Source organism: Dreissena polymorpha, chromosome 16 (genome assembly GCF_020536995.1).
Source record: "Dreissena polymorpha isolate Duluth1 chromosome 16, UMN_Dpol_1.0, whole genome shotgun sequence".
In the NCBI taxonomy this organism is placed as follows: domain Eukaryota; kingdom Metazoa; phylum Mollusca; class Bivalvia; order Myida; family Dreissenidae; genus Dreissena; species Dreissena polymorpha.
Window position 1 is genome coordinate 32,986,990 of NC_068370.1, and position 13,294 is coordinate 33,000,283.

General features: G+C 33.5%; 1 long non-coding RNA gene across 1 annotated transcript; it reads right to left on the reverse strand.

Moving 5' to 3' along the window:
• Window positions 1-1,416: 1,416 nt before the first annotated feature.
• On the reverse strand, window positions 1,417-2,273 carry LOC127861871 (uncharacterized). The gene is made up of 3 exons (XR_008040334.1): window positions 2,213-2,273; window positions 1,828-1,886; window positions 1,417-1,569 (listed from the first exon to the last, which is right to left on the reverse strand). It is a non-coding gene; the product is annotated as an uncharacterized LOC127861871 (long non-coding RNA).
• Between the last annotated feature and the right edge of the window lie 11,021 nt (window positions 2,274-13,294).

Here is a 13,294-nt window from a genome sequence, read left to right on the forward strand (position 1 = left end):
CATAAGAGAAGTTCAGTATCAATTTGAAGTGAATCGGTGTAGAAAAGAAGAAATTATAGTAAAAGGCAATTTTGGGTGGGTGTGGTCTATGTTGGCGGGGCCCCAGGGTTGGTAATGGGGCCATGCATAGTTGAGATTGACCGTATTGTCATAAGAGAGGTTCAGTATCAATTTGAAGTGAATCGGTGTAGAAATGAAGAAATTATAGTAAAAGGCAATTTTGGGTGGGTGTGGTCTATGTGGGCGGGGCGCCCCAGGGTTGGTAATGGGGCCATGCATAGTTGAGATTGACTGTATTGTCATAAGAGAAGTTCAATATCAATTTGAAGTGAATCGGTGTAGAAATGAAGAAATTATAGTAAAGGCAATTTTTGGTGGGTGTGGTCTATGTGGGCGGGGCCCCAGGGTTGGTTATGGGGCCATGCATAGTTGAGATTGACCCTAATGTCATAAGAGAAGTTCAGTATCAATTTGAAGTGAATCCGTGTAGAAATGAAAAAATTATAGTAAATGGAATTTTTTGCTGGGTGTGGCCTATGTGGGCGGGCGCCCCAGGGTTGGGATTGGGGCCATGCATAGTTGAGATTGACCCTAATGTCATAACAAAAGTTCAGTATCAATTTGAAGTGAATCCGTGTAGAAATGAAAAAATTATAGTAAATGGAAATTTTTGGTGGGTGTGGCCTATGTGGGCGGGGCGCCCCAGGGTTGGGAATGGGGCCATGCATGGTTGAGATTGACCGTATTGTCATAAGAGAGGTCCAGTATCAATTTGAAGTGAATCGGTGTAGAAATAAAGAAGTAAATGTAAAATAACCTAAAAAAATGAGTGATAATTTCTGACGCGGCCCCACCCCAACTGCTATAACTTTTGACCCAGGGGTCAGATCAAAATTCCAAATAGTGCAGGGTCGCACATATGCTCATAGCTACCATGTGTGTAAGTTTCAAGGTTCTAGTGCTTTTAGTGTAGGAGGAGATAGTGGCCAGGACGGACGGACGGACGGACAGACGGACGGACGGACGGACGGACGGACGGCGGAGATAACCACAATATCCCCACCTTTTTTTCAAAAAGCGTGGGGATAAAAATTGATGCTACAGGACTGGTGGTAAACTGCATCAACTGCTGGTAGGTCATTTACATATTCTATCCTGCCCCGGACCTTATCAGCCCAATCATCTCCTCTAGCTGAACACAACTCTGTTATAGTTTTTTGAAACTCTAATGTCCTTACTGGAAAAACATCCAAACCGCGTTTTCTGTCATTGTATTTAGCAGAATGACCACAAAATATACAATGTTCTTGAAAATTCAATACATCAGCTTTAGACCTCACAAATCTAGTGTTTGGACTAAGGTTTTCTTTTGTATCGCGAACAATAACATTAGCATTTGTATACGTCTTTCGACATGCAATGTGAACAAAATTTCCTGGAACAGCCTGAACATTATCCTGTCTCTTCAAGCTAGCATCATTTATTCCACTGCATCCTTTTACTGTAAGTTTAGAGCCTTGGTTGTCTTCAACTGCATGGTGACATATACAGCAAATCATGATATCCATTCTGTAATATAAAGAGGAGACAACTGTTAGGTTTATGTTACACACTTACTGATTTTTTTTTTTCATTACTGCATTTATTTTTAATAATATATAAACTTTGAACCTGTACACTTGTATAACACCATATTTATAAGTATAATGTTGGTCTGATTCTAGTTTCAAAATAGGGCATGCTTGGTAAGAAGTTATAGTAGATTTCTTCATATTGTTGAACGATAAATTATATTAATTTCATTATTTTTGACACAATAATACTCACATGTCAGGATTTCTACCATTATCCGCAAGACATCAGGTAAATCACTTCCATGTTATTGTCTGAAATACATAATTCAAAAAATAGAAATGTTTGTTATGGGAGCAATTTTGTTAGAAAGCAAATTGCTTGTTATCATGTCTGGTAATGGTCACCGTAAACATGAGTGAATCTGGCTGATGCAAGTATTCATGAAGCTTCCAACATGAAAGCCCAAAGAAGGATGACAACAGAAGACCAATAACTTTAATTAACATGAGCTTTAACAATGATCCATTAATGGCAATTTCATGTATGTATTTTAGATTGCATAGATAACTAGATTGGCAAAAATATATTGGATTCACTAATTTTCTGTCATTTATTTCAAAACCCAGGAAATACTTACAAAAACAGACTGGTCACCAAATGCTTTGTCAATTGTCTGAACATCTGTCACACACCTGCTGAATTCAACTAAATATAAAGGAAAGGAAAAAAATAAGTATTTTATGTTGTATTGGTAGCTATAGACTTTTTAAGTAATAAGCAAATGAGTAGAGTCAAAATTAAAAATTTGACACAAAAGCGCTTCCGTACTTGAGTTTTTATGCAGTAGCTGCATTCCCGCGGACAACGTTTCAACCCGAAAATGTGTGTTTAGTGGTGATTATGATTGATTTTTTTATAAATGTAACTTATATCTTGTGCGTTTGAAAGAAGAATGCCACTCAAAGCGAGAAAATATTACTAAATAATGTTGTTCAATCTTAAACCGCGAAAACATGTAACATTTGTATTTTTGCACTTTAAATGGCTTAACATACTTGTCGCACAAGAGATATGACCTTTAAATGACAAAAACTCACCCGTAAAGTTGTTTTTTCTAAACAAATCAAGCACGAATCCCATCTAAATCACCAACGACCTTCATCGACGCTGTTATCATCGTTTACAACCACCGAAAAATCCTCCGAGTTGAAGAGTAGCTTAAGTACGGTGGGGTATTTGTGACATTTCTTTAATTTATATAATAGGAAAAATAAACTCGATTATTTTCATATTTCCCCTGCTTCGATTTTTCTAGATTTTTCATATTTGTTTAATAACTATATAAGAGCAATAAAAAATGTAAAACAATTTCTGTTGCAATTTTTTTAAGGTCAAACTGTAAAATGACTGGACTAAATGAGCAGGTTTGACTCTTGATACATCGGATATTTCTTTATACATTTGATAAATAACACGTCAAATAGTCAGTTCAAACGTCATTTCATATTGAAATAAGTTTTGATTTCCTCCGTCGTAGCGACAGACATCTAAAAATTTATTATGTTTCTATTGTCGTTGTTGCCATTATTGAATTATAAATCTAATTATCGCTTTCCATTTACAACCGTAGAGAATGGTAAACAACGCTAATGATAAAAAAAGTGTCAAGAAATAAGAATGGTAAATATGTGTCCCATGGTTGTGAAATACATAAATATTCTTAAAAGATTATATTCATTTTGAAATGGACGCGTATCAAGAATGTACGTGTCGTTTGCGATACTTCAACAGTTTTCTATATACCATTTAATCCAATAAGAGGGATAAGAACTGTTTTTCTTGATATAAAATACCATATATGTAGTTTGACGGGTAAGACAAATTTTATTTTTTTACTCCAGTTGTTTGTAACGCATCCATCACTGGTGTACGTAAGTTAATGAACATTGAGTGTTATCACCGTTTTCTGGTATTAATACATCTGTTTTAAAGTGTGTTTATTCCTACAACAATCAACCCTTCTCTTAATATATATTATTAGTTGTGTTCCTTATTTTAAACGTCTTTACTAAAACGTGTTCTGGTATATGGCATACTGTATTTAAATAAAAAGCGGTCCATGTTAGCAATGCACCTGAATTTAATAAAGAAACCGAATTCTGATGTAAAAGAGTAAAAATGTTTAATAACATGCTCACATGTTTACAACAACAAGAAATGGAGCGACTTGACTAATATACGGAATAATCTTGTTCTGTCTGTCTGATCGTCATAAAAATACATTTAATTATTAGGCGTTTGCAACGCCTTAACCCAGTATAGCGTGTTTCACTGACGAAGCGGCAAAATGTCAATAAAAACATATACATGTATATGTTGCATCTTTAAAAGCCCAACCACACTCAAAATCAACGAATATTTCGTACAATATTACGAAAAATAAAATTAACACAATGTTCATTAAAGCAATATCTTATTTAACACTAGTTGTTTTCTGGTAAAATAGATTTAATGCGATGAAAAATGCCTGTACTTAATTGTGGTATTCCATGTCAATTTCCGGCTACTTTATCCTAACATTTACGAGAGAACGCGAGATTGGCTTCAGGAAGCTTCGGCTTCACGACGTAAGTGTCTTAAATACGTCGTTCTTCCGAGAAATATTGGCTTTTGCTATAAGGAACACTGATTTTTTATGGGTTAATACTATTTTACGAAATATTTTGCGAATTATTGGTTGATTTTTAGTATGTATGTTGTTTCACGGTTCGATTCCAAACTAGTGGTTTTTTTTTCCAGGGAAATCATAATAATTTTATACATTATGCATCAAGCTCGATTTCAAATGTTCACCTATCCTCAATGCAACTTTATATCGCAAAATGTAGGCGGAGCCTACATCGTCCTGCGCTTTATTTGAAAACATCCACCATATCAGTCATCTTAAATGCAAATAATGGAATAAATTGTGTTTGTCGCTGAAAACAATATTATTCATGTCTATTTCGGATAAATAAATTTGCGATGCAAAATTGTTCGTTTCCTACACATAAAAGAGCGGTTGTTTGTAAAATGCGTGGCCCCTGGGCTTCATGCTGACAACCGTTTCCAGTAAATATTAACTTTACGGGTTCAGAATAAGCGCACTCAACAGCCAACAGTTTCTCTTGATATAGAACAGCCAGATGTTCATTGGCTGCATACTTTAATTTTCTATTAAAATACATCAAAATTGTTAAGTAGTGCATGAATGTATGGTTTACTATGTAGGCTTCATCGTAAAAGGCAAAAATATTGCGTAGGTTTCCCGACTGTCGTTATTTATCCCTTGACTTTCGAGTCGACAATACCTTTGGCGACACTAACATAATGTTAGCAGCAACATCATGGCGTTCCATTCGTATAATGAACTGCCTAAACGCGTTTATGGCAATTCTGATATCTTCTTACTGAAGTAACACATGCATACAGATAATAAGTCGTTTGTGCAACCGTCACATCCGTTTCTTAAGTCGAACAACATTATATTGACACAAATTACATTTCCAGAGATGTAAATGTACATACTATCATTTATTATACAGTAACAGTAAATCAGTGAGTCCATTTTCATTTTACTGTAAGTCTAATGTTATCATTTAAAAGCCCATAAACACTTAAAATCAACGAACATTTCGCATAATATAACGAAAAAAAGGTAAATACATACAATTATATGATCCTTTTAGCAATAGCCAACAAGATTTAACAAGATTCAAAATGACTTTGTGTGGTTATTGTGGGATAATATATTCAACACATGTTCATGTACCATGTAAGTGTTCGTGTGTCGTATGCATAGGTATCGTTAAGGGAAATTAAAATGGAATATATTGTACCTCAAAAAAAACGAGCCTGTTGTATTACCCTTAAATCTATGTTACCATTCCACATCTAGTGTTGACATTTGGGCCATAGCTATAAAGAACTCTGATTTTGTATGGGTTAACTTTATCTTAGGATATTTTTTGCGAAATATTCGTTATTGATGTTACTTGAATCAATTTTAATATAAATAAAAGCTACTTCACATATCCAGAGTGCAGGATCACGTGACTTTTTGGAGTTCCCCCTTTTTAATTTAACGGATGTATACACGACGGTAAGTGGTGCTTTATTTCAAATTACTTTGACATTTTATTTTTCTTATGAATTATACTAGTGCATAAAGGACTGATATCTATGCTGCTTATGGAAATGTGAAAAACATCGGAATAACTTTATTTAATAACCCTGTTCAAAAATTCGGTATATATTGCATTCATTGTTCACGGTTATGCTTCACGCAACGTGAAAGTTTGTCAACGATTTCAGACGTATTCAAATATGTTTTCTTATACCTTAAGATATCGGCACAAATTGTAAGAAAACTGTCTTGTGTGCACTTAAGATTTTGCAAATCTGTTTTATTAGCTTGAGCTATTTGCAAAAATAAAAATATGTGTTTACAATCTGTCCAGCCCTTGTTTAAAGCCCGGGAAATCCCGTTGATTCTGCACCTCGATATCTAAGTGTTAAATAATCAGACGCGGTAAATGTCACAGATAAATATCGTTATAATGTGTAACAATGCAAAGTCATTGAGATGAACAAAATTTGCGCTTACTGGTGGCTGCAGTATACTGTTTTTAAGCATAAACATTTAGTTTCAACGCATTTATTGCCCAATAAAATACCGCAGCATTCACCTATCACAATGTGTAAGTAAAATGGCAAAAATGAACTCATAATAAAAGCGAAAGCCTACAGCTTATTAATTTATCTCCTGTTTGTTTTGGAATTCTTGGACTAAAAATATAGTGTACATTTATTTCAGGAAGGTGCTAGGTACACTTGAAGTCCTATGGCCAAACACCTTCCATATCGTATTCTAGCTGTGTGTTTTCTGACTAGTTAACAAGCACACGTGCTCATTCCAGGCGTTTGAACGAAATAGCTGATCTCCTCGTACTTGCATCGTTCAGTGTTAATATTCTCACTGATTCGGTACAGCGATGCTCAAAGGTATAATAGCCTGCGTGCAGAAATTACTACTTTACCGCTATCGGGCGCTGAATGAATTCCGCGACAAACATGCAAAGCAACGAATAATTATCATTCCTCACGTATTTTCTGGCGCATTTGGTTTTGATAACAACGAAGAAAATATGGCATGTTCTTATGCAAATATAACGTGCACTTTAATTCGCTAGTTATAATATGTTATTGTCAATAGACGACTTGTTCCGAAAACATGTTATATCTTTGTTTAGTACTGAAAAATGTTTTTTTAACATTGTGTATACACTTCTTGCGACATGCAAACAAATAGATGAAATATAAAACACAAAACCGACTGTAAATAAAACAAAAAGCAATAGAAATACTTGGCAGCAGACAATCGCACCAATAGTCAATTAAAAACTAGCAGATCGCCCGTGTGTTGAAACAGATTGAATTATTTGCTCCTTACAAGGTTTTGAAAGACAAGACAACATTGCGTATATACAGTCAGGTCATCGTCAATATGTTGAAGTAGCTATGAGGCTTATATGATATTAAATATTAAAGAAACGGAATTGCACAGTGTAGTTATTGTATAATACGAGCTGTATCATGAATATAGAGAATACTAGGTTAGCGTTGAATAGCGAGAAGTTTATGTTGCGAGGCTTAGAGCACCGGGAGCGCGAGCCTTGGGGAGCGCTTTCGGTATTTGAGCCGATCAACATAAACTTCTCTCTATTCAACGCTAATCCTAGTATTCTATTTATCCCATTGATTTTTTTCAACGTGACATTTAACATAAATAGATCTAATAACTTAAACAACAATTTTAAATCATTCTTAAAATCTAACGAATGTAACCATGCGTAGTGATATTGAATGTATTTGTTCTGGTACGCAAAAATAGTCTTAAATTTTTTCACACAAAACCTGTAAAACGAGAAAAAAATATCACCAGATGCCTTGATTCAATTTGCGCAGCATGCAAATTGTAACACATAACGACCGCGAAAAGACGATTTTACTTTAATATAATTTATTTTATTTTCGAAAGAAAATTATCAAAATCCAATATGGCGGCAATTGCTCCTGACAAATGAGTTCGATGTCAACATACATGTAGAGTACCGGTAGTTCAACATACATGTAGAGTACCGGTAGTTCTAAACATAAATTGTCAAACTTATTTTTTCATGGACGCTGCAGATTTTGATGGCGTCTAGATCAAGCCTTCACATCCTGTAGTTTGTGACCCAAACACAAGATAATCCGTAATAATTTTATTAATCTTTGAAACAATTTTTGCAAACGGGTTATTCTTACTGACTAGACTTTCTTTGATAAAATAACTAAGGCAAAGTTTATTCATCAAAGAAAAAACCCTTACGTTTACTTACATCCGAAAGCAAAATAATTCGCATAGACTACTGAACCTAGATACACACCCATCAGTATGTTCTACACACACAATTTCAAATCCAAATTAATAGGCACGCACATTCTGAAAATCAATAACACGAATAAGCTAGATCTACAATGTAGATCTAAGTCCTTCGTCTCACCGGTTCCATCCGAGGTAAGTAGTCCATAGAATATGCAATTTTTCATAATTACATCCAGGATACATTAACACGAAAAAAAATGCGCGTCTTTAATGTTTTATTCTCAGACATCGCATACTAGTTTCGTGTACACCAAAAGATGACATCACATATTTTTGGAAAATGACGCAATAAGTATAAGTAGTCACTTGCTGTTTTGTCAGAAAAGCACTTCGGTGATATGAAGTCAAATAATGCACGTAACCCAATAATGACTAACTCTGATCTAATTGCGCACTAATCTAAACATCATTCAATTTGGTAAAAATAAAAACAAACATAATGTATAACAAACATATGCCATTTTCCAACGTCGAACAGAACTCAACTCTTCAGAAATAAACCGATATATTACATTTATCCAATCGATATAAATCACTATATTTCTGCCAAAAAAATACAATTTCCAAAACAAATTCCAACCCAGCATAATTAGAAACAATCTGCGTCCAGCCATTATTTTTTCTAAGTCTGGCCTTGTGTTATGCAAAAATTGATAATAACGCTCGGGCGTCTCCTCCGTCTATTTACACACTGGTTTTTTATTTTTAGTTTTAGGCGAGAGAAAAAGACAATTGTTACAGTGCATACATTAAATAACATAAACACTCCTACACAACAGCAAACATAAAGTGCGGCGCCCAATAAAAATTCAATCATTTTCAATGCTTGATGATTAATAACTGTAATAGCTGTACTTTAAAGTTTACTGGGGGATAAGCACACATGTTCTACAATAATCTAATGCACATACGTCTGTTCTTTAACTATATGTATATACATGAACGTAAAGTGTCGTATCAGATTAGCCTGTGCAGTCCGCACACTATAATCAAGGGCGACACGTTCCGCCTAAACTTGATTTTTCTAAGTAGAGACTTTTTTGAAATGAAAAATATCATTAAGTCGAAAAGTGTCGTCCCTGATTAGCCTGTGCTGACTACACACGACGATCTAGGACGAGATTTTACGCACATGCATTTAACCCCCTTTTCACAGATCATGGCCCCTACATATTCACGCAAAAAAATTGTGCTAAGCTTGTCTTTACCTCGTCCGATGAATGATGGGAAATGTGCTTTATTGTTCAACAATATAATGCTGATTTCAGGTATATGTACTAAGGCAAATCATGTCTTGTGCTATTTAATTGACATATATAGGATACTATTACTGTTAACTGCCACCATAATGTCAGCAGGCACATTATGGATTACTTTGCTTGCATATTTTATCTAATAATTGCAAATTCAATGCCTGGTGTCAGATTATTTACAATACATAGGGTGCGGCATTACGATCTAATGGCCCATTATACAATACTTTTAATTATTTGAATGGAATGAAATCTCATTGAACTAGATGTATTCAGACATTGTTGTACTTTTTTATTCGTTCTTTTAAAATTGTGTTTAGTCACTACTGTAAACGACCTCGCATTATACTCTTAATCCATATTTGCAATACTAAATAAATTCCAATCCTTTCAATGTATCTAAACATATTTAAAACTGGCAGCTGATAAATGGAGGTTTGTGCCGTGTGTATATAAAAAAGAGTTTTCTGTTCAATAATTGTCAACAAATAATGCTAACGGTTGATTCTAACTTAATATTACTTGTTTACACACCAAGTAACTCAAAATGCATCGCCTTCTTCACAATACAGAAACTGTTGTATTAATAGTTACCATATCGTTCTTTTTTACCGATATAAACGTGTTTGTATAAAACATAATATACCAACATCGATGTAAATTATTACCTGTAATGAATAAACTTACGTCACTGTCATAACGCAGCATTCTTCCTGTGAAGAATCGCCAAATGGCTGGTTCATATGTTTAGTTACTACACGGATACACATTAACATTCAATAAATTTAATTTTAATTTTAATTAAAGCTACTCTACATTATTACAGTGTAAGATAATTAGACGCGATTTATGTCTCGGTTAAATATCGTTATTATGTGTAACAATGCATCGCCATTGAGATGAACAAAATTTGTGTTTACTGATGGCTCCAGCATACTGATAGATATTAGCTACAGAGTGTTCTTGTCTTTAAGCATTAACATCTAGTTTTAACGCATGTATTGTCCCAATAAAATAGCGCAGCATGTATCATTTATTAATTAATCACAATGTGTTAGTAAAATGGTAACATGATTAAAACGTAAGCCTGAAGCTTATATATAAATCTCCTATTTGGTTTAGAATTCGTGGATAAATATATGTGCGAAGGCGTTTCTTAACTAAAAGAAGTTCAACATGTGTCACAATCTGGAACAAATGATTAAAGCTTTTTATTAGCGAAAATAACGAAAAGTAGAAAAGTGCAAACAGTATTTTAACTAAATAAACAAGAAAAAATATGCTTATTATATTTTGTGTTAATATGTTTATTCAAGACTATTCAAAATAGTATTGTGTAAAAGATGAATACATAAAATGAAATTTAAAAAATGAAAATGTATTTCTTTAGAGAAAAGTCTTTTCAATTATGAAAAACTTCCTTCCTAATCTATGGAGGTACTATGTTAACAAATTGTTTTTACCGGTTTTTTATTCTCTTTAATCAACTATCTATTATTTTCACATATGTGATATTAATTTTGAGCATTTCTTTTTTTTCTGGACACTACATTATTATGAAAATCTATGCGTATGTGACCGATATGAACTTATTAACGTCAATTAAGCTAGATTACTTTCGTTCACAAATGATGTACCATCTGCTACTCATATTTGTAAGCAGTCCATGATAGTTGTTCATGGTAATGATATTTTCATTCCCGCTTTGTACACCTCATTTGCTGTCATGAATGTATGCATTTACATATACCAACGAAGTATTGCCTTATCAAAACATATATCCATAAAGTGAATTTTGTAATGAAATTATTATAAAAAATGCGAAACAAATTTAGGGATTTAATTTCGAAATGTCTGAGAATCCTAAATTATTCTGTTAATCTTTCTCACATGTACCTTTTGATTTTGGATGACAAAAACCACGACAATATAATATGCGAAGAAATAACAGAAAACCAAAATATCGTATTAAAGTGATAAAGCCTTAAAATCATTGACCTCGCGCTTTTAAGAATATTTCTTTTCTGATGACGCAAATGAAGTTTCACTTTGTATTTTGTGTGAAGGGTTGATTATGATTTTTGTATCATAAATATTTTGACGATGTTCCTTTTTGATGTTAAGTTTGAATCATATATGCACGGATATTCTGCCAATGAAGCTTAAGCAGGTAACCATGCATTTAATTGTAAACTTAAGAACATAATAATGTATTGCAGGAAGATGCTAGACACTCTAATAGTCTTATAACCAAACACTCCAAAGCGTATTCTAGCTATGTGTTTCCTGATTGGTTGACTAGGATACAAAATACATATAGCACACATGTTCATTTCAGGCGTCTGAACGAAATTGCTTATCACCTCGTACTTGAATCGGTGCATGCGACAATGACAATATCCTCTACTGCTTCGGTACAACGATGCCCAAAGGTACAATAGCCTAATTGTGCGTGCAGAAATTACTTCGTCACCGCTATTGGACTCGGAAAAATTTCCGCGACAAATATTCATCGCAGCGAATAATTATCATTCCTCACGTATTTGCAGGCGCATTTGGGTTTTTATAACAACGAATAATATATGTCATGATCTTATGCAAATACAACATGCACTTTAATCCGATAGTATATATTTGATACATTTTTCAGTGAGGACAAGTCCTTTTAAAACATTGTGTATACACCTCAGGCGACATGCAAACAAATAGATTAAATATACATATACGAATCCGACTGTAAATGAAACAAAATAGCAATATAAATATTAAGTAGCATCCATAGTTATTTACCATCAGCAGACCACCAGTATGGTGAAGGAGATTTAATTCATTGATCATAACTTTGATTTAAAAAACGATAAAAAAAATACGTATACACAGTCAGGTCATCATCCACTGCCTAGTGTACTTATTTTATAATACAAACAGTATTATGTATAAGAATCTATTTTTATCACGGTTCCGCATCTCTACAGGTATTGCATACTATTATACATATTAGTTCAATCTATCATCTCTAATCGGTCATTGATCTGGAAGTTCGATGCGTAGAAATTAAACGGCCAGGGCGTTAAATGATCATGAATCAGTATGAAAGCATAAACAAAAATAATATATTGACTGATATAATAGCATTAATAAAAACATTATTTCGATTCTCAAATTAATCCCTGTGCATTTGTGAGATCGGAATTAAAAATCATGCTATGTTCCGTTTCGATACCACTTTTCTCGATATTATTGAGTTATTTTATAACGCTATTTATAACCATTGTCTATAATTATGACGATCAGCGGATATCCTATTAATATATGTCATATATACATCTGTACAACTATTTAATTTGTACATGTTTTCGTTTTCGACTTAGATACTCATATACATTTTTCATATGTTGACGATTGTTTCAACGTGTGCCTTATTGTAATTTTGCTATAGTATATATTGTCAATAATATTTAATGTAAATAGATTTAAATACCGCGGAATTGTTTACTTCCATTACCATACACGTCAATTTTGCAATACCGTACACTTTCAGATGTACAATCTACCGTTGACTACACTTCTAGCTAAAATGAATATAATTATGTTGATATACATGTATGTATGAATGGGTGTGCGTTTGTTTTACGATAAGTGTATGTATATTTATTGTTAAAGCAGATTACCTAAAACCCGAAAATGTTTAAAATAAAAAAACACAAGTTGTGCATATTTGAAATTTCCGACCAGCAAAATACTAGTAAACGTCAACCATTCTATTCACAGCCTATGATAACAGCATCTTTTGGTTGAAAATATGGTTATTTTGTTTAATAAGAAGTCGTTTGCAATTTAGGGGGTTTCCTAATAATTACGAGAGAAAAAGTAAAGGCAATATATATTCACAAAATCATTTCGAATAGCCGTCATGTCAACCATGTTACGCAAGGATCTTTCATTTCGCTTTACGTTCAATATCACCTTTCAATGTAAAAAAGATGTAAACTTATTT